Below are 22,624 nucleotides of genomic sequence, written 5' to 3' on the forward strand. Positions count from 1 at the left end.
AAAAAAGAGAAATTTAAACTCTGGGATCTCAGCTTTTATGGTACTTACTGATGTCACTATATTTTTGGCCAGTAATCTCTACAAAAACCTTCATCTCCCATCTGACATAAAGGATTGGTCTCTCTGAATTAGGGTGTAGTCATTTCCTTGAATATTATTATAACTCAAATCTTAAGACCTGTATTACTGGGCTTTAGTTTGTTTACTCACAACAATTCTTCTAAACATAAAAAATACTAATGACCCTGAAACATATAAATCACAAACTGAACCTATATGAACAATTGATTGATCTCTTTTAACTAGACCAATTACTTAAGTTAAACAAAAAATTCATTGAGAAAAAAAATTCATCATTTTTTTTTTGCAGAAATAGTAACTTCTAATAGCCTTAAAGACAAAATACAAACACTTCAGATTTTATTTTACAGTCATTCATAACCAAAAAGAGATTATTATAGTGAAAAGAAAATTGGATCTGAAATTAGAGGATCTAAGTTTAAACCCCAGTTTTGTTGCTTTAGTGTGACCTTCATTATGTCATATAACATCCTCAATCAGTAAAATGAGGACAGATATAATCAAAGTCACAAACTCTTCCCTTTAGGAAAACCATGATTCATTCCATGGGTACTTGATCAGAAATTCACACATGAGGGAACTTCATGGTTATTGCATCACCAAAAGCTGCTCTCAAACCTGACTGATTCAAACTGCTGATCTGTGTTCTATGCCATCAAAGAATGAACTTGGATGCATTTCTAAATTACAAGCCTTTTTATATCATAGGGATCTCCAAATAGTATATTCTCTTAATGGGTCATTCTTAGTTGTTAAGGAGAAAATAAATGTCTTTCTATTTCCTTACAAATTCTGATCTAATGAAGTGATGTCCTCAGATAGATTTCTTAATTAAGAAATAAGAAAATGATGAGAAATCAAATGCAATATCTTTCTGTCAGCTACAAAGTGACCGGAATGCAGGCCTGCTGTGTCCTTATACTCCTATGTGAAAACAGAGGAGAAAAGAAAAATAGCAACATACAATCTTGTAAGAACATACTTGAGGTTCTTGGGGTGGAAAGAGTATTTTCTTATCAAAACTCCTTGTAATATTTGGATTGAATCACTTTGATCCCATCTCCCCTGGCAAGTGAGTGGGTAGAGTCTTTTTTTTATATAACTTTTCCATTTCATAGCTTTGAAGAGGGACCCCTGAGAGAAATTTTTACATTTCAAGACTGTGGCATCAGAATAGTGAAATCCCTTGTTATATGTTTTGAAGTTTTACTTCAGTCTTACCATTTCATCACAGTGAAAATACTGTTAGCTAATATTCAGGAGAAGCTGTGTATTAATATAGCTTCAGTGTTGAAACATGCCTTTCATTTGTTTGACATTTTCTCCTCTTCCTTTCCCTTACTGAGCTATCAGCTTCTTGCAGAAATGTTAACTGACAGAGGGATGTCAATAGCAGAGCAGGAACTAGGACCAAGAGATCCTGACTCCAGGCCAGTGGACATAATGCCTTTCATGTGTTCATTTCATTTTACATTAAAGGAACCAGAAACCCACCAAGAAATGCATTAAAAATTTACCTTTTTTTCTTATTTTTATGGCAAAAAGTAATAACCCAGCTATATATTTCTTGAAAAATTCCTCTGCTTTTATCATAAAAGTAAAACTGAATAAATTTATCATGATTAATTTATTCCTGGGTTTAGTTCTTAACAATATGCTCATAATTTGTAAGATAAAGCAACTGTCATCTCCCTAACAGAAATCTGTGCAACTGATGATTAAAACATCAGAAATAACTGTGCAAATACTCATTTTATGATGGAGACTGGCTGTGGATGTCATCCCAACCACTTACACATATCTATGTTTGCCAGCATGTGACCAATTCAAGGTTCATTTTATTTATGTTCAATTCTATAATCAGAAAGAAAGAACAAAGAAGAAATAACCTTGACAGTTTGTGATATATTGTATACCAAAGTAGAGAAAACTGTATCTTAGTTTTACTCTAAAGAAAAAATGCTAGAGGGCTCATGAAAATGTTTGAAAGCTCAACTAGCAATGACATCAGATAATCCTGTTCAATTTACTATTGTCATAATGAAAGCATCTTTATTTTTATCATTATGTTACAAAATGCTATTTATATGTCATGTTAAAACCTGCAAGAAGTTTTATACATGCTATTTTATTTCAGTCTGACAACAGTCTCCTGAGATTGGTATTATTACTATCCATATTTTACATATAGAAAAACTGAGGCTGTTAAAGATTCAATAATTTGTCTGTGGGGAAAAATGACTTTCTAATATAAAATGGGAATTATAAGAGAATAACTGTAGTGTCTACAATATAGTAGGCATTTATTAAATGCTTATTGAATTGAATGGACTATACCTGGAAAATACTGACAATTGTTAAATTTTGCATTACTCTAGGCATGAACTTAATTAAAGAGTAGGTTAATTTAAAAACAAATGAAAATCTGGATAATTATTTGGCAAATACAGTTAGCTAGACAATCATTCCAGGTAATTATATTTTTAAAAAATCCCTTTGGGATGTGGATAATCGGTATTGGCAGTCTCTTTGTTCCAATTGGCAATACTTTCCTTACCTTGGAGGTAAAGTCTCAACCTTAAGAGGTTTCTCTGAGGAAAAAGCTAAATAGAAAGCTGATGTGGCTATTTGTATGACACAGTTAAAAAAAATCAAACTTAGCCAAATTTTGCAGATTGCAAACATATTACAAACTATAATGTTCTGAAGTTAAATGCAACTGTTTCCTCTTTTTAGTCACACAATCAGGAGGCAAAATAAATATCACTGCTTCCAGGGGCTGTGCCCATCACTGAAAGGCCCTGGGTTATACTGCTTTTTTGATGGATGCCAAAGTTGGCAAGGATGTAGTGACACTGAGCAGCATTATTGCACAGTTAACATTTTCCCCAACCTATTCTTATGTTTGTTGTTGTTGTTCAGTAGTGTCCATTCTTTTTTGACCCATTTGAAATTTCCTTAGCAAAGAATGCTAAGTAGTTTGCCATTTCTTTCTCCAGTTCATTTCACAGGTGAGGAAACTGAGACAAAGGGGGTTGAGTAATTTGCCTAGAATAACACAGTTCTTAAGTGTCTGAGGCCAGATTTTAATTCAAGTTTTTTTGACTCCAGGCCCAATGCTCTACCCACTGTAGAACCTAGCTGCCCAATCATTATGTTACCGGAAACCAATTTATTTCCCTGGTGAAACAGAGAAGATAGAGGAATCAAATTTGATATGAAAATGAGAAAGAGTATATATATACATATATATATATATATATGTGTGTGTGTGTGTGTGTGTGTGTGTGAGAGAGAGAGAGAGAGAGAGAGAGAGACAGAGAAAGAGAGAGAAAAAAAGACAGAGAAAGAGAGAGAGAGAGAGAGAGAGAGAGAGAGAGAGAAAGAGAGAGAGAGAGAAAGAAAGAAAGAGAGAGAGAGAGATTTACTATTCATTTTTTTTCCTTTGAGAAAAACTAACAAATGGATTTTCTAGGTTTGAATTCTGTATGAGTAAATTCCACTGACCTTTGTGATTTGGGACATTTCTTTGAGGGAATTCTCCTTTTCATTATGATTCTCAGTGCATTTATTTGGACTGTATAATGTGCAAGAGAAGTAGAATAAGGATGGTGATTAGGGAATGGAAATGCAGAGCTGAGCCAAGATTACTTGAAATCCATGGGAATTCCAGATTTAGATCAAGTCTCAGGGCACAGAGCAATATGAAAACAAGGACTTTATTTATATGATTCCTATGCGACTCTAAGTTATTTCTATGAATTACAATCCCACAAATTGCTCTTCTGTTGTCTTATGTTGGCACAATGTTGACTCCTGGAACTAAAAGGCTGCACTATGGAAGTTCAAATTCTGGCAAGCAATTATCTATCAGGAAAGCCTTTAAGCACAGATCTGCTAACAAATCACTTAACATTTGAAGACTCTAACTAAGAATGGAAAAACTCATCCTGAGTTTATTGGCCACTAGGTGATCAAATATGGACCAGGAAAAATCATGAAACATAAAATGATTTTAGTTCAATGTAACTCCCCACTGTTGCCCCAATGACAATGACATGATAGCAGAATAGAGGACAAAGGCAACAAAGAACCATATTGTTCTTTGACTTTGAAAATTATGGGTGGTAATCCTTTTAATGGGCATTCTTTGTCCAAGATTCACAAGTTGGTAGAGGATTACAGCAGTTTTGATATATCTTTCATCTTACATTTCAATTGAATCAGAAAACATAAATAAAATAAGTTGCAGTCAAAAGGAAGGATAAATTAAGATGTACCTTTATCTTCCCAGCAACTAGGCCTCTACACTACCTCCTGCATTTATTTTACTGTGTAACTATTCTCAGACCATTTTTCAAGAAAGTTAGATTCTCCCCAGTATCTCCTTCCAAATCCTGTCCTCTGGGTTGTGGAGTTTCCCTTGTTTTCCTAGAAATTAAAGTTACCAAACTACTGCTATTTCCCATAGTTTCCCCTTTCTAGTCCTTTAGGTGCTCTCTCCATCTATTAGAATGTATTCATCATTGATTTTATTTCTATCTGGCTGGTACACTACTCAATAAATCTCTATTTTTCTGTCACTGTGACTCTCTTCCTCCCATCTACCCCTTTCCTCTTCTCCTCCCTCTTTTTCTCTTCCTTTTCCTCCTCCTAATCCTCCTCTTACTTCTCCTTCTCCTCCTTACCTTTCTACTCCCCTTTTGCTCTTTCTCTTCATCTCTGCTCCCTTCTGTCTGTCTTTCAATGTAGTCATCATTGATTTTATTTCTATCTGGAGCTGGTATATTTTTCAGTAAATCTTTATTTTTCTATCACTGTGTCTCTTTTCCTCCCATCTATCCCTTTACTTTCCTCTTCCTTTTCTCTTCCTCTTCTTCCTCCTCCTTCTTCTCATCCTCCTCATCTTTCTCCTTTTTTTCTCTTTTGCTTTCTCCTTTCTGCTCCCTTCTGTCTCCCTTTCTCTCTCCCTCTGTTTCTGTCTCTGTTTCTATCTCCCTCCCTTTTCTCTTCCTTCTTTCTTTCCTCTCTTCTTCCCTCAGGGTACTGACCCAGACGCCATTGGATAATAGCAATGTTGACAAATTAACTTTCTTTTTCACTTTTTTGAAATCTGCAAATCTTATATACAAACTGTGTATAACTTCATCCAGATCATTTCCCTTCAACACTCTGTCATGGGTTATTTTCTTTGTTCTATATATTATTTCTTTTGGTGATCTCATTAGCTACCATATATTCAATTATCATTTCTATACTGAATCTTAGGACTATTTGTTCATACTTAGCCTTTTTGTTTTTCTCTAGTCTTACATCTCCAACAACTTATTTGACATCTCAAACTGGATAATCCAAAGATATATTAAGCACAACATGTCTAAAACTAAACTTTCTAATATAAATGAGAGAATATCTATAGTATCTATAGTATCACATATAGTAGGCATTTAATAAATGCTTGTGGAATTAACTATATCGTGAAAAATAATAATAACTGTTAAATTTTGTATTTCTCTACACATGAACTTAATTTAAGAGCAGGTTAATTTAAAAAGAAATTGAAATATAGATAATTATTTGACAAATATGGTTAGCAAAACAGTCATTCTAAGTAATTATGTTTAAAAAAATCCTTTTGGGATGTGGACAATTGGCATTGGCTAATAAATAAATTATAGTTACTCCATATTCCCTCCAAGTAAAAATTTTTCTCCTCTCTCTGCATTCTCCATTTTATGATCTCATCAGGTGATCTCAAGTGATCTCTCTAGCCAAATGTTACCAAATTCTTTATATATAGCACTAATCTTGGATGAACTCAACATTCACCCTTGTAAAATTGCCTATCACTATCTTCTCTTAAATCCATACATCTTTTAAGCTTCCTTGTTTCTGCCATTGAATACAAATAAAACAACTTGGAGCCATTTATTCTTATTCTCCCTTACCTGTGGTATCAATTGCTCAATTAATAAATATTTATTAATTGTCTTCTATGTGACTGCCATTGTGCTAAGCACTGGAGATACAAACAATGGCAAAAGACAGTCTGTACTCTCAAAGACCTTGTAATCTAATGGGGAGACACAACATGTAAGTAAATATATACAAAGAATACTATACACAGGATAAATAGGAAATAATAAAAAAGGGGGAAAGTATTGAAATTAAAAGATATTAGGTATTTCTGTTGAATATGGGATTTTAATTGGGACTTAAAGGAAACTAAGAAATCAATAGTTGAAGAAGAGAAGAAAGAGCACTACAGAGTGGGGATAGAGAAGAAATGGAGAAAATGTCAGCTGAGACATGAGTGTTTTTTTTTTTTTTTTTGTTCTTGGAAGAGCCAAGAAACCACTGGCACTACCTGGAGAATAGGTTGGGGAATAGAGTGTAAAAAGAAATGGAAAGATATGAGGGGCTTAGGTTGGGAAGGGCTTGAATATATTTACTCAGTCTCTAAGTCTTACCTTCTAACTACATAATATCCCTCTCATCCTTCATCTCTTCTGACATGGCAACTAACTTGAGCCATGCCCTTATTAGCTTTTATTACTCCTACTGCAATGGCTTCTACTCTCAAATCTTGCCTTGTTCCAATTTCTCCTCCTTATATCTGCCAAAGTGATTTTTCCTAAAGCATAAATATTATCACACTAGTCCTTTACTGATAATAAAGCCACTTACTCCCAGGAGCAATTGGAAACTCCTTTAATGATATCTGAAGTCTTCAAAACTCATCTCAAACTGATGCTTTCAGACTTACATTTCTCCCCTTCTCATAAACTATGATCTAATAATACTGACCCCTTTGCTATTTCTCACTCATGAAATTCTACCTTTTATTTTATGTTTTTGAACTGGTTGTTCACTATTTCCATAATAAACCCTATCCTCAACTCTGCCTCTTAAAATCTCAAATTTTCTTCAGTATTTAGGTTAAGTATAACTTTTAATCCGAAGTCTTTTCTGATCTCTCTCTAGATAAAAATAGATAACAGAAATAGAAAGATTACTTTCTATTTTTACATATATACATATACACATACATATATATACATACACACACATATATATATATATATACAAATATATACATACACAGATATTACATTCACAATACACACACATACATATATGTATGTGTATATGTTCATAACCTTTTTTATACCATGGACTTCTTTGTCAGTCTGATGAAACTACAGATACTTTATTAAAATAATAATATTAAATACACAAAATAAAAAAAATATAACATTACAAAAGAAACATTTTAAGTAGCTAAAAAAAAGCTTCCATGATCCCCACATTAAGATGGATTGTAAGTTCCCTGAAAGCATTGCTTTACTTTCATCTTTATATATTCCTAATGCTTGTAACATAATAGATCCCATCAATTGATCTAAGATTGAGTTGAGATATTCCCAATGTTCAGTGGTTTCTCATTAAATCATCTTGCATTTATTTAATTTGAGTACATAATCACAGGGTAACAGCTTTGGGAGTAGAAGGGACCCAGCAAATTGTAAGGTCATAATTCCATTTTTTGTCTTCATCTTCTGAGTGACTAGCATCTTGGCATGTAATAACAAATGCATTACTTGTGAATTTGCATAGATATGGCAGAAATGTTTTGCTTTTATTGGAGTAAATATGTTCTTTTTATTGTGCCTGCAATGAATACTTATATCTTAAAGGAAAACACTAATTGTCAAAAATAAAAATATTTTAAAGTATCTTCTATGTATATTGGTTTGATGGACTTTGAGATGATCTCTATTAACAAGTTGTTACACTGAAAAAATTAAATGATAATTTAGACAATTATTTCAATCTCTCTGACTTTGAAATAAAGGAGATACTGTGGCCAATTATTCTCATAACCTGTGTTTGGGCTGAATGTGCATTTGAATAGAGGACTCAACCCTACTCATGTGCTAGGTAGAAAAAAAGAAAAGTTTGACAGATTTTTTCAGCCACAGAAGATAAAATACACTACCTTGCCTACCCTCTATCCTTATTCAATAAAAGTGGGGAGAGGAAAAGGAGCCTTTTATTTAGAGAGTTTATTCTCCTTTTTCTCACCCTTTTGTACTTCCTTACATCTTCCATTATACATATCTGTGCAAAAATTGTTTAAGGCTTAGATTATGGTGCATATTTCTATGTCCTAAAATTAGGGAGTGAAATCCATTTGTAGAGATTAAAATCTCACCTACAGTAAGAGAAAATGAGGCCTCAGAAGGCTGAGCTATGACATTTTATTAAAGGTTCCATAATCTCCTCTAATAAAGTACGTTTCAGATCTTCCTCTTGATCAGAGAAGCCTGCCTCCTCCTGCCAGGGCCCTATTTTTATGGAGCTAGCTGTCTAGTCACTTTGGAACTATTACACCAAATACAGAGTAATTCAACTGATTGACATGTGATGCATATCCTAAAATAAGCAATATGTCAGCAGTCTCAAATTGGATGAAGCAAAGCATAGGCATATCTCCACAGAAGATGGACAGCTTTCTCCTTAAATTGGACAGGAGGAAATGGTACAAGCTATCACAATCAGTATCCTAAGCGGTCATAAGATCAATTGCTCCTATTAGGGAAGAGATTCATCTAGAAGTACAAAAATATTTTGAGAGATTTTCTATATAGTTGTGATCTCTGCCATACTAGCCCTTGTCACCTCACAAAGCAAACAAGGGTAGAAAGCCATTAGCTAACTATCTATTGTTAAGCAAGTGAATGCAGAATTTGTAGCTCATAGCTATGGGGCCTTATGATACTTTGAAATGATTGTTATCAAATTGATTAACACTAATTGGAATAGGTAAGGGTTCCAAAATAAATGACTACATTCATATCCAATATATACTGTAACTCAGCTTTGAGATAGGTAATTTATTCTTATATACTCATAAGTGTGCAATAATACATTAAACAGGATTTAATAGCTTAACTTACAAATACTACAATAATTTGCTGAGAAGCCAATATGTAAACTTCTTTACAACACTCGACAAAGCATCCTATTATTTGAGTATTTTAACATTTAATTTCCACTTAATGTTGTTCTTAAACTTTTTGCTGCTAAAAGGCCAGACCTGGGCCAGTCTTCATCATCCATGGGAATCTTGTCCATAACATAGTATCCTCAAATTTTACTTAACTATTTTTTTCTTTATATTTAAGGAGGGAGGAATCTATGAGGAAGAGGACCAATGGGTAAGTATTGCTGGAAAGTGATTGTGGTATAATTAAATAATACCTAATATTTACTGTTTAAGTATTTTTTTTACTTTAAAATTTTAATTTTAGGTGAAAAACATTTTTGGAGGCTGAAAATGATCACTAATACTAGTAAGTAGTATGCTTTATTATAAGATGTGGTGCTTTGGGAAAAAGAGGTGAGAGAAATATGCTGGAAAATATAAAAGAGAAAATAACAATAAATTTTTTTTTAATATAGCTTTTTCTTTACAAGATATATGCATGGGTAGTTTTTCAGCAATGACAATTGCAAAACCTTTTGTCTCAATTTTTCCCTTCCTTCCACCTACCCTGACCCCTAGATGGCAGGTAGACCAATACATGTTAAATATGTTAAATTATATGTTAACTAAAACATATATATATATATATATATATATATATATGCATATACATAAGTTATTTTGCTGCACAAGAAGAATCAGACTTTGAAATACTGTACATTTAACCTGAGAAGGAAATAAAAAATGCAAGCGGACAAAAACAGAGGGATTAGAAATGCTATGTAATGGTTCACACTCAATTCACAGAGTTCTTTAGCTGGGTGTAGCTAGTTTTATTATTATTGAACAAATGGAACTGATTTGGTTCATCTCATTGTTGAAGAGAGTTTTGTTCATCAGAACTGATCCTCATATAGTATTGTTGTTGAAGTATATAATGATCTCCTGGTTGTGCTCATTTCACTCAGCTTCAGTTCATGTAAGTCTCTCCAGGCCTTTCTGAAATCATCCTGCTAGTCATTTCTTATAGAACAATAATATTCCATAATATTCATATACTACAATTTATTCAGCCATTCTCCAATTGATGGACATCCACTCAGTTTCCAGTTTCTGGCCACTACAAAGAGGGCTGCCATAAACATTCTTGTACATACAGATCCCTTTCCCTTCTTTAGTATCTCTTTGGGGTATAAGCTCAGTCGTAACACTGCTGGATCAAAGGGTATGCACAGTTTGATAACTTTTTGAGCAAAGTTACAAATTGCTCTCCAGAATGGCTGAATGTATTCACAGTCCCACCAACAATGATCAGTGTCCCAGTTTTCCCGCATCCCCTCCAACATTTCAGCATTATCATTTCCTGTCATCCTACCAATTTACAGGTGTGTAGTGGTATCTCAGAGTTGTCTTAATTTGCATTTCTCTGATTAATAATGACTTGGAGCATCTTTTCATATGGCTAGAAATAGTTTCAATTTCTTCGTCTGAGAATTGTCTGTTCATATCCTTGGACCATTTATCAATTGGAGAATGGCTTTATTTCTTACAAATTAGAGTCAATTTTCTATATATTTTGGAAATGAGCCCTTTATCAGAACCTTTGATTGTAAAAATGTTTCCCAATTTATTGTTTTCCTTCTAATCTTTTCTGCATTTGTTTTGTTTGTGTAAAAGCTTTTCAATTTGATATAATTAAAATTTTCTATTTTGTGATAAAAAATGATCTCTAGTTCTTTGGTCACAAATTTCTTCCTCCTCCACAGGTCTGAGAGGTAAACTATCCTATGTTCTAATTTATTTATAACCTCATTATTTATGCCTAGATCATGAACCAATTTTGACCTTATCTTGGTGTACAGTGTTAAGTGTGGGTCAATGGCTAATTTCTGCCATAGTAATTTCCAATTTTCCTAGTTTTTTTTTTCTTTTGAAAAAAAAATTTCTTTACAACATTATCCCTTGACTCACTTCTGTTCCGACTTTTTCCTCTCTCCCTCCCCCCCTTCCCCCAGATGGCAAGCAGTCCTATACATGTTAAACAGGTTACAGTTATTTAAATCTGACTTTGTGTGGAAAGTTTTTTGTAATTTTTTGTGTGGAAAGTTTTTTGTAATTTTGCTCATATAATTCCTGACTTTCTTTTGGTAGATAGATTCCCAAATATTTTAAGCTGTTGACAGTTATTTTGAATGGAATTTCAATTTGTATGTCTTGCTGTTGGATTTTGTTTGTGATGTATAAAAATGCTGAGCACTTATGTGGATTTATGTTGTATCCTGCAACTTTGTTAAAGGTGTGGATTTTTTCTCATAGCTTTCTAGTAGAATCTCTGGGGTTCTCTAAGTACACCATCATATCATCTGCAAAGAGTGATAGTTTGGTTTCCCCATTACCTACTCTAATTCCTTTCATCTCTTTCTCAACTCTTATTGCCAAAGCTAGCATTTCTAATACAATATTGAATTGTAATGGTGATAGTAGGCAACCTTATTTCACTCCTGACCTATTGGGAATGGTTCCAGTTTAACCCTATTCCATATGATGCTGACTGATGGTTTTAAATAAATGCTATTGATTATTTTAAGGAAAAGTCCCATTTATTCCTATACTCTCAAGTGCTTTTAATAGGAATGGATGTTGGATTTTATCGAATGCTTTTTCTGCATCTATTGAGATGATCAAATGTTTTTGTTAATTTGGTTATTTCAATTATGCTAGTAGTTTTCCTAATATTGAACCAGCTTTCCATCCCTAGTATAAATCCTATTTGGTCATGGTGCATTATCCTGGGGCTGATTTTCTATAATCTTTTTGCCAATATTTAAGATTTTAGCATCAATGTTCACTGGGGAGATTGGTGTATAATATTTTTTTCTCTGTTTTCAACTTACCTTGTTTAGGTATTAGTACCATGTCTGTGCCATAAAAGAAATTTGGTAGGACTCCTTCATTCCCTATTTTTTCAAATAGTTTATATAACATTGGAGTTATAATAGAGGGAAAGAAGAGAGAAATGAATCAATTTTTGAATCTTACTTTCTTTAAATTTGGCTCAAAGAGGGAAGAAAATACACATTCAGTGGGGTATGGAAATTTATTTTACCCTAAAGGGATATAGGAGAAGAAAGGGGAAAGAAAAGGTAGAAGGGACTGATGATATAAAAGAGGGCAGATTGAGGGAGACAATGGTCAAAGGAAAAAGACTGATAAGAAGAAAGTTAGAAAAGTAAAAATAATGGGAAAAATAGGAAGGAGGGAAATACAGTTATTGATTATAATTGTGAATGTGAATGGGTTGAAGTTTTCCATAACATGAGGTAGCAAAATAGAGTAAAAACTAGAATCCAACAATGTGTTGTTTATAAGAAACACATTTGAAATGGAGAGATACACACAGAATAAACAAAAAAAGTCTAGAGTGAAATATATTATGATTTAAATGAAGTCAAAAAAGTCGAGTATCAATCATGATCTCATACAAAACAAAATCAAAAATACATCTAATTAGTAAATACAAAGAAGAAAACTGTATCTTGGTAAAAGGAAAGTATATACCTTCATAGACAATAAAGTAATATCAATACTAAATATATGCATTAAATGGCATATCATCAAAATTCTTAGAGGAGATATTAAATAAACTATAGGAAGAAACAGAGAAAAAAATTATTAGTGGAGGACCTCAATCACCCCTCTCAGAACTATACAAATAAACAAGAAATAAATTAAGGAGGTATACAGAATTTTTAAAAAGCTAGATATAGGTCTCTAGAAAACTGAATGGTGTTAGATGGGAATAAACCTTCATATCAGCAGTACATGGGATCTATATGAAAAATGACTTTATATTAGGTTGTAAATATCTCACAATGAGGTGCAGAAAGACAGAAATATTAAAAGCACCCTTTTCAGATTATAATGCAAACAAATACATGTAATAAAAGGCCATGGAAAAACAGCCTAAAAATTAATTGGAAATTAAATGATCTAATCTTAAAGAATGAGTCAAACAATAAATTAAAGTAACAATCAATAATTTCATTGGAGACAACTTAGCAAAATTTTTGAGTTTGGTCAAAGAAGTGATTAGGGGAAACTTTATGTCTCTAGAAGCTTACATGAATAAAATAGAGAAAAGAGAGATCTATGAATTGGGCATACATCTAAAAAATCTAGAAAAAGAACACATTTAAAATCCCCAATTAAATGCCAAATTAGAAATTCTGAAAATCAAAGAAGAGATCAATAAAAATTACAATAAGAAAACTACTTAAGAGATAAATAAAAATAAGTGATTTTAGGGGTTGGGAATAAAATAGATAAACTTTTGGTTAATTTGATTGAAAAAGGGAAAGAAAAAAAACACAATGTCAATATTAAAAATTAAAAAAATGTAAATTTACCACCAATGAAAAGGAAATAAAGGCAAAAATTAGGTACTATTTTGTCCAAATATATGCTAATATATCTGACAATCTAAGTGAAATGGATGAATATTAACAAAAATCTAAAGTTCCCTGATTAACAGAGGAGGAAATAAAATGCTTAAATAACCCAGTTTTTTTTGGGGGGGCGAGGGAATTGAACAAGCAATTGAACAAGCCATCTTGGGAATTACCCCAAGAAAAAATCTCCAGAGTCACATGGATTTACGAGTGAATTTTACCAAACTTTTAAAGAAAAACTATTTCCAATATTATATAACTTATTTGAAAATATGAACAGAGGGAGTTTTACCAAATTCCATTTATGACACAAATATGGTGCTGATTATCTAAACCAATAAGGGCCAAAACAGAGAAAGAAAATTCTACACCAATTTTACTAATGAATATTGATGCAAAAATTTTAAATAAAATATTAGCAAAGAGATAACTATAATTTATCACTTAGATAATACTCTATGACCAAGTGGGATTTATACAGTGAAGACAGAATGGATTCAATATCAAGAAATGTGTCACCATAATTGACCATATTAATTAAAAAAACAGCAGAAATTATAACATTTTCCATCATGAGTCTTCTGAAATTGTCTTGGGTCATAGGATTGATAAATTCCTTGAGGGCAGGGACTGTTTTGGTTTTATCTCTTTATCCCAAAGCTTACCATAGTTTCTGTTACATAGTAAGCCCCTAAAAACAATTCACTGAATTGAGTTGAAATGAACAATTCTATGAAGTAGACGAAAGCCAGTATTATCTCCATTTTACAGATGAGGATCAGACAAATTAAGTGATGATGAATTGTCCATGCCCTCAATCAGTATTGGAAAGAGTGATATTTGAATCTAGGTTTTCCTTAGTGCAAGAGTCCAGTTTTCTGGTATGCTACTCTAAGATCTTTCATTTGAAACTGGTGAGGCAAAATCAATTAATGGGTAAATCAGTTACCAATTTCAGCAATCTAGCTTTTTTGGGCATGTAATTCTGATGTCTACCTGTGAGATACTTATAAGACTTTTTATTATCTTGATGCATATTGCCAAAATTATTTTTGATAGTGCATTATATTGTGATAATAAGCTGGCTGTTCATAGTTTTTAGTTCTGTATAATTCATGTAGATTTTTAAACCCATGAACAAACAGTTTTTGTTCAAATTGGCATATTTCTTTGATTTTCAGAAAGTCATTATTTGTTTACAGATTATATATTCAGGACTTAAATTTTCTTCCAAATACAATAATACAAATATTTAGCCTAAGAAATGTACATTCACACTCGCCTGTCTATTATACCAACCTTTCTATAATTTACTAACTAGTGAAGTCAGACAATTGATTGTGAACTACTTAGAAGTGTTCAATTTAGCAAAACTACACACTTTTCTCTAATGCTGTGCCAAGTAGTCTAATCTATAAAACTATTGCTTCCTTTACAAGAGAAAATCCAATATCTTAAATGAAAGCCAGCAATATTCATCAGCAAAACACAATACTAGTCATAGGTAAATCTAAGGTGAGACCCATACATCAGCAAATACACATACAAACACATATACAAATATTTCAAATTGTCATTCTAAATAGCTTTATGCATAGCTAGCCCTCTGTACAATACAGTTACCATGGAAAGATCAATACATTAATTAACAAATATAAGAACAAAGCATCTTATAACAAAATGGTCCTCAATACAGAAGAAATCAGAATTAGTTCTGCTATTCTCAGGAATGGTGGCTCAAAAGGTGGGTATATTGGTCCCTTTTCAAGTATAATGTCCTCAAGGGATAGTCAAGATCTTGCTCTTTTGTCAGATGGATCCTTGTTGTTATTGGCCCTTTGCTTTATTATTATTATAATATTTATTTTTTTAAATAATAGTTTTTTATTTTCAAAATATGTGCAAAGATAGTTTTCAACATTCACCCTTGCAAAACCTTGTGTTCCAAATTTTTCTTTCTCTTCCCTCTTTTAGATAGCAAGTAATGCATGTTAAATATGTGTAATTCTTTTATATATATTTTCACAATTTTCATGCTGCAAAAGAAAAATCAGATCAGAAAGGAAAAAATGAGAAAGAAAACAAATGCAAGTAAACAACCACAAAATGATGAAAATACTATTTTGTGATCCACACTCAGTTCCCATAGTCCTCTCTCTGCATGCAGATGGCTTTCTTCATCACAAGTCTGTTGGAACTGGCCTGAATCACTTTGCTGTTGAAAAGAGTCACATCCATCAGAACTGATGATTGTATAATCTTCTTCTTGCTCTCTTTACTTAGCATGAGTTTATGTAAGTCTCTATAGGCCTTTCTGAAATCATCCTGCTGATCATTTCTTATGGAACAATAATACTCCATTTCATTCATATACCATAAGTTATAGTTCCTTGCCACCATAAAAAGGACTGCTACAAATATTTTTGAAAACTTAAGTCCTTTTACCTTTTTTATGATCTCTTTGTGATACAGACCCAGCAGAAACACTGCTAGATCAAAGAGTATACACAGTTTGATAGTCCCTTGGGCATAGCTCCAAATTGCTCTCCAGAAAGGTTGGATCAGTTCATAATTCCATATTGTTTGTTTTTGAAGGGGACAATGATCTCATGGGATGATGTCATGATTTGGAGGAGATTTATATTTAAGTGAGACAGAAGTCACCAGCCTCACACTCTCTGCAAGCCTCAGAGGGAAACAAAAGTCAGGATGGTCTATGTTTCCTATATTTCTCAAGATCTTATTTCAAATCTAGCCTCTAGTACTTTTTAGTTGTGTGAGTCTGAGTCCAAATGCAAGTCATTTTCAAATTCTATAAACTTTGCTATGCATGCATATGCATGGTCTTACATTTTCATAATTCATCATAATTTAATTTGTTCTATTTATTTTTGTGCTTATTTTATTAGAATGGTAAAATACTCATTACTGATTGGGAGTTTGCTGATTCCTTTCTCCACATAGATATGTAAAGCTAAAGTACTTTGTTTTCATTAGTCTTTTTTTTTTTTAAGCTACTGTATTTAACATGTTTAAATAAAAAACAAAAGCTTTGCACAAAATTTATGCCATTTTACTTAAGTGGCTAATGTAGGATATCTATTTTTATGTATAACTTTGGTAAGCCTGTTGGAAATGTTAATAATTATGGTCTACTTCATTCACAACTTTTCAATTTTACCAGTAGTTATGAGCATTAAACAAATTAAACAAATTCGCACTACTATTGAAAGGAAAGGAATTAGTCATTTTTCTCATATGTTTTCTAAGACTCTCAATGTTATCTATATTTCCACAATGGTAATCTATGAAAACATTAAGTAACAGTAGTGATTTCGTTGAGATATAAGAAAAGTAATTCTTTCATAAAATGATTTCTGTATTTATGCTGATATTCCATTTTTGTGAAGAACTTTACAATTTTTTCCTGTGAGATATTTTATAGAAGTGTGAAGAGGCCAAAAAAAAGGCCAGTTACTTTTAGTTATAATGTTCATTTGCCAATGATAATCAGAGTTAGGGCCTGCTTAGATCAATGAATTTCATAAGCAATTAATAAATCAGGTATTACCTCCACCTCTTTCCCCTTTCTAACTTATTTATACAAGAATTGTCAATAACTGGCAAAAATCAATTGATGTGATTCTTGCCTCTTTCTGCCCTCCTATTAAACTGTAGGACATTAAGGAGTAAGGACATTAAGCAGCTGCTGCAATGGAAAGGAAGAGAAGTAAAAGGCTTGAGTAATAAGGAAACTGGATTACAATCCCCTAAGAAGACTAGACTGTATTTAGAAAACTGAACTTGTTTTAAAATTTTTTTACCCTGTAGTAGATATGATAAAAATGTATTTTTAGGCATTAAAACTATTGATCAATTTAGGCATTAAAACTATTGATCAATTTGGTAAAATCAATCAAATTGGATAATATTAATAACTGATGACAAAATTCTACTTCTTGAGTTTACTATATTTTAGTGAGCCTTTTAGTGATACCATGATCTTGGTATAATGGTATATGCAGAAGATAAAAATACTTGGATACTATATGTAGCATTTATGCTTAGCAAAGAAGCACATAAACATTATATAACAACTATAATGTAAAGGTCAAAACAAAAATATCTTCCAGATATCTGTGAGCCTGATCTCCTCAGCAATCTGGACCTGAGAATTATAGGAAATGTGTGACTTGGGCTTGCTTATTTTATCTCTGTTGCTCCCCCTTATGAAAGTATAGGCATGCTACTTAGTGTGATTTAGATGAAGAGTAGAATTTAGAAGAATAGATGAAGAGATAGATAACATGAATGAGATTTCAACATGCGACTCACAGATTGAGGATTCAGGATCTGTTCAACTAAGGAAAAGACCCAAGTTTTTCTGAGTTTAATCAGTCCCATTTAGGGAGTATTTCTGGAGAAAGATGAGTATATTTACCAATTAGTCCAGATAAGGAGGAACCACTCTATTATATCATCTTCAACAGGAAATCTTTACCAATTTCTCTTAATTTTAGAGCTTTCTTTCAGTTGATCATCTCTAAGGTCTCTGGTATATTGCTTGTTTGTACCTAGTTAGCTGCATGCTGTTTTCCCCATTAGACTTTGACATGCTTTTTACCTTTCTTTGCATCCCTAGCACTTAGCATATAATAGTTCAGGACTTATAATCAGAAATCTTACCAATGTTTATGAAGTGAGTGGCTATACCATTGTCCTTGCTTCACTCCCTGAATTTGAAAATGAAATTTTTTCTAACAGCTGTCTCATTACTTCCTGTTTGCACTCCCCAGTCAAAGGCTCTATGCAAAAGGGTGGACGATGGTCTGCACAAGATAGATGCAATAATATGACTTCGGGTTCCCAGGATCTTGCATAAAATTAGTGAATTAGCATAAACACCAGAAGTTGAGCTCAGAAAGAGACTCCCTGTAGGAAAACAAAACAATACAGAGGGGAAAAATTAAAAGAAAATAATAAAAGTAAAGTTCTGGGAAATCCATAGGATTATATAAAATTCGCACATTTCCATTTAGTAGCTTTGTAAAGAAAATACACATACATGCATGCACATGCATGTGCGCACACACACACACACACATACACACACACACACACACACACACACACACACACAGAGTCTATCCCAGATGACCCCTACATTCAATCACAAGATACTTTTCCTAATTAAGATCCTGATTGTATTCAGTAGGATGGATGTTGCTTGTCCTTCGTTCTTGAAGCGAGCCATGACTTTAGGGAGGTGATGTCATGGCATGCAAGTGAATTAGATTTAAGAGAGGGAGGGTGGTGCAAATTTTCCTACTTCACTTTCCCCTCCAGAGCCATCTGGGTCCAGGGGCTAAATACAGATCAGGACTAGAGATGGTCCTGGAACCTATGAAAATTGATAGTTCCAGGGAGAGAGGAGATCCCAGTGCAAAAGAGGCATTAAATGCACACTTACAGAAACTTACCTTGTGACATTAGTGACATTGATTTAAAATCAGAGACATCACTCAAGGTGAAAAAATATAACAAGGGAAGTTAGGATCCTTAGAGAAAATTATATAGAGAATCATTTCTGATAAGGTAAAGGACTATTTGAGGTGCTTAGGTGGAGTGGCCAAAGCTGGCTCTAGAAGTAGTTGAGACAAATCAATAAATATTTTTTAATAGGCAACTATGTTAGGGACTGTGCTAAATGCTAGGGATGCTAGCATTTAGCCATGTCAGGGAGACTGAACTTGGACTTTGTCTTAATGTAGTACTTTTGAACACATTATCTCATTATCATCATTAACTAAGTCCCTTCTTACCAATAAAATGGAAATACTGACTCATAAATACGTTTATGCCACATGAGTCTGGCTGGCCATTGTGACTAGATAATTATTTACTTGTAATTTGAGGGTGCAGAAAAGTGAGGGATGAAGGAAAGGAAGGAAGGAAAGAAAAGGAAGGAAGGGAAGACTTCTAATCTTAATGCCTGAATGTTTTCTGCCAGCAAAACATTTTGAGTGAGCTACAATTTCTTAGTCTCTTTATTTGTCCTGTCTCTCTATTGCTTCTCCAGTAGGAGCTAATTTTGTTGAGCAAGCTCATGCTGTAATGCAAATGTTTATTAAATACATATTCAAACCCTGCACTTCCAGCCTGGCTACTGCAGTGCTTACTCTTACATTGAAACATGGCCATTTTAGGTGTCTGTATTAGGAGCTACTTTTCCCAGGGGCTGACTATAATGAAGAAGTCAGTGACCTATAAATTACAGTGAAAATGCTCAAGCTGATCTTATAGATGAATATTTTTGATTAGAGTCTACAATAGGTAGGTTTCAATTTTTATAAGAACAAAGTGCTGAGATATTTGGAGCAGCTCAATATCAGCCAAAAAATATTAACAAGAAGAAAAGAGAATTGTCATTTACTCCATACTTTAACAAGTACAGGCAGGTCTACACTTGGCTTTTGATTGTTATCTTGGACAGCAGAGATCAGAAAACAGCGGGGGAAAGCAGACAGAAGGGTGAAATCCAGTGCTTTTGCAAATATACCATTTTATATTAATGGATCTTATTAATTAGAGAATGATAGGACAATCAATGGTCACAGTAGAAGGCTTTGTGGACTAATATAAGCCCAAACAAAATTTCTCCACCCACTTTGTGTATTCATTATGTTTCCTGATTTTCCACATTAAACTACAGTGATTGATCACTTTTACCTTTTGTATTAGATTACTCCATTGCCATCTGACTGCTGAGGTTTAGGGAGCCATAACTCATCAGCATGTGAGTGGAATTTTTCCAGGTGCTCTGAAAGATTCATAAAAAATCCATGTCAGCTACACTAACTGTCAACAGAGAACTGGGAAAAAAGGTTAGTTAGTGCCTTGAACCAAAAGCAATGCAAATGACACCTCATCATAACAACAAACCACATTTCTTATTAGATTGCTGTTGAAACCCAGATCTATCTTCACTTATTTCTTGGGTGGATGAGGAAGAGGTCAACAATGCCTCTCTAAACTAGGTGGAATTTTGTGGAAAAAAATTGTCAATATAAATATGTATTGTCAATTAGAACAAAATGACATTAAAAAAGTACATATCAGGAGTTTCCAGTGTCTTAAACAATATTCTTTTTTTATTCTTCCTTGTATAGTGAAACATTGTTGTTGATTATTATTGTTGAAAAAAGATAATGAAGACAAATTTAAATTAAAAAATAACAACAGCAAACAGTTTAGAGAGAGTTACAAAGAGAATTAACTGAATGGGTTTCTTATCACTGTTCCTTTGTGATCCTAGTAATGTTAAGAATCCAAAGCACAGGAAAAAAGGAGCCCTTTGAAAAAAAATTAAAGATTTCTTTATGTAGAGATTTATTTTGAATGAGTTGCTGATTTCATCCTTTAGCAAATGGTCTTGTTTCTTAGACGTTATTTTGGGGGGCCATTGGAGACAATTGGGATTAATTAACTGTGCCCAGAGTTACATAGCTAGTAAGTATCTGAGATCATATTTGAACTCAGGTCCTCCTAACTCCAGATATGAAAAATTAATAATTTTTTATTCTTAAATCTTAGATTTCTTTAAGGGTCAACCAAGATAAAAATTCCTCTATGAAACTTTTCATGTTCTCGGCTTATCTTTTCGTTTTAAAGTGGTCTCTCAACTGTCTAATTTTTTTGCATTTACATTACATTTAAATTCTCTAGTATAGTTCTTCATTTTTGTCTTTATATCCCCATAGCCATATTAAATTGAAAATGTTTTATCATAATTGAATTTGGGGAGCTGCAAATTAGGTGATATGTGAACAAAACTATATGAAAGTTATGATAGTTCATATTTTTGATTCACTTGAAGATCTTAAAAGCACTCCTTGCTTATACACAAAAATGAAGGAAGTAGAGTAATTGTTAAATCTAGTCACAAATAAGCAAACCAAGATAAAAAAGATATTAAATGTGTACTAGTTAAGTGTTGGAAGTTGGAGACTGGAGAGCAAACTTCATGTTTCCATCACATTGACTTAAATAGGTTTGCCTTTTACATTTGAGGTAAGAAACTTCTTCCTAACCCATGGTTTGGCCTTTACAGCCACCAAAATTTGACTACCTCTTTCTGTTCCTCTTCTTCTGCCATGGCATTCTGCCCAGGCCTGCCAGACCTCCTCTCCAACTCAATGTATCACTTTTTGTGTAGTTTTTCCTTAGGGCCCTGATTTCTGCTAACCAGGAACAATTTGTGTTAATATATTCATAGGTTTATAGTGTGCTCATTTTTTTACTTTTGAGGAAAAATATGCATTTTGGCAGTGACTTTTTATATAATTTATAACATAGCAATCCTTTGAGATAAATAATTCAAGTGATATTTTTCCCAATTAAGGATTAAGGTAGAAAGAGGTTAAGTGAGTGATGAAGATTTTAGACACTAAATGTCAGAGTAAGGATTTGTATCTGAGAATTTTGGCTTTCTGATCTAAATGCCTTTTCACTTTTACTCTTTAAAGTTAACATTTTAAATCTTCAGAATATGAAAAGTTTTTGTTTTTAGTCTTCAGTTTTTATTTATGTTTCATTTTGGGGGTAATCTGGGGGTGACTATTGTGAAAGAATAAGAAGGTATTTTGTACCAGACTTTTATATAAACCATATGCATACTCTTAAGCAATTGTGCTGAGAAAGCAATTTGAAATCTAGGTATTTTAGTTTATCAGTAAATATTCAATAAAAATTCAATAAAACTTGGAAGAAGCCAAAATACAAATTTGTGTGGACCTGAAACAAGATGTAGGTAAGTTGAGCTGCATCTCTGTTGTGTATAGATTCAGGAACTGAGAGAACCTAAAATTCCATGTAGCCCTCTCTAGCATTCTTGGAGAGTTATTGAAGACAGGGAGACATTGACTCAAGCAATCTCTTGTCACATAAAACATAGACTAAAACATTATAAAAATAATAAATTTTCCATAGTCTCAATAGGCTTAAGCTAATTGGGGGAAAAAATACCTGCTCATTTTAGAATAACTAGATAAAAGACTCCCATTGACTAAACTGCAACAACAAAAAAAAAAATTCCTTACACTGGATT

The sequence above is a fragment of the Antechinus flavipes genome, chromosome 1 (assembly GCF_016432865.1).
Source record: "Antechinus flavipes isolate AdamAnt ecotype Samford, QLD, Australia chromosome 1, AdamAnt_v2, whole genome shotgun sequence".
NCBI classification, from domain to species: Eukaryota; Metazoa; Chordata; class Mammalia; order Dasyuromorphia; family Dasyuridae; genus Antechinus; species Antechinus flavipes.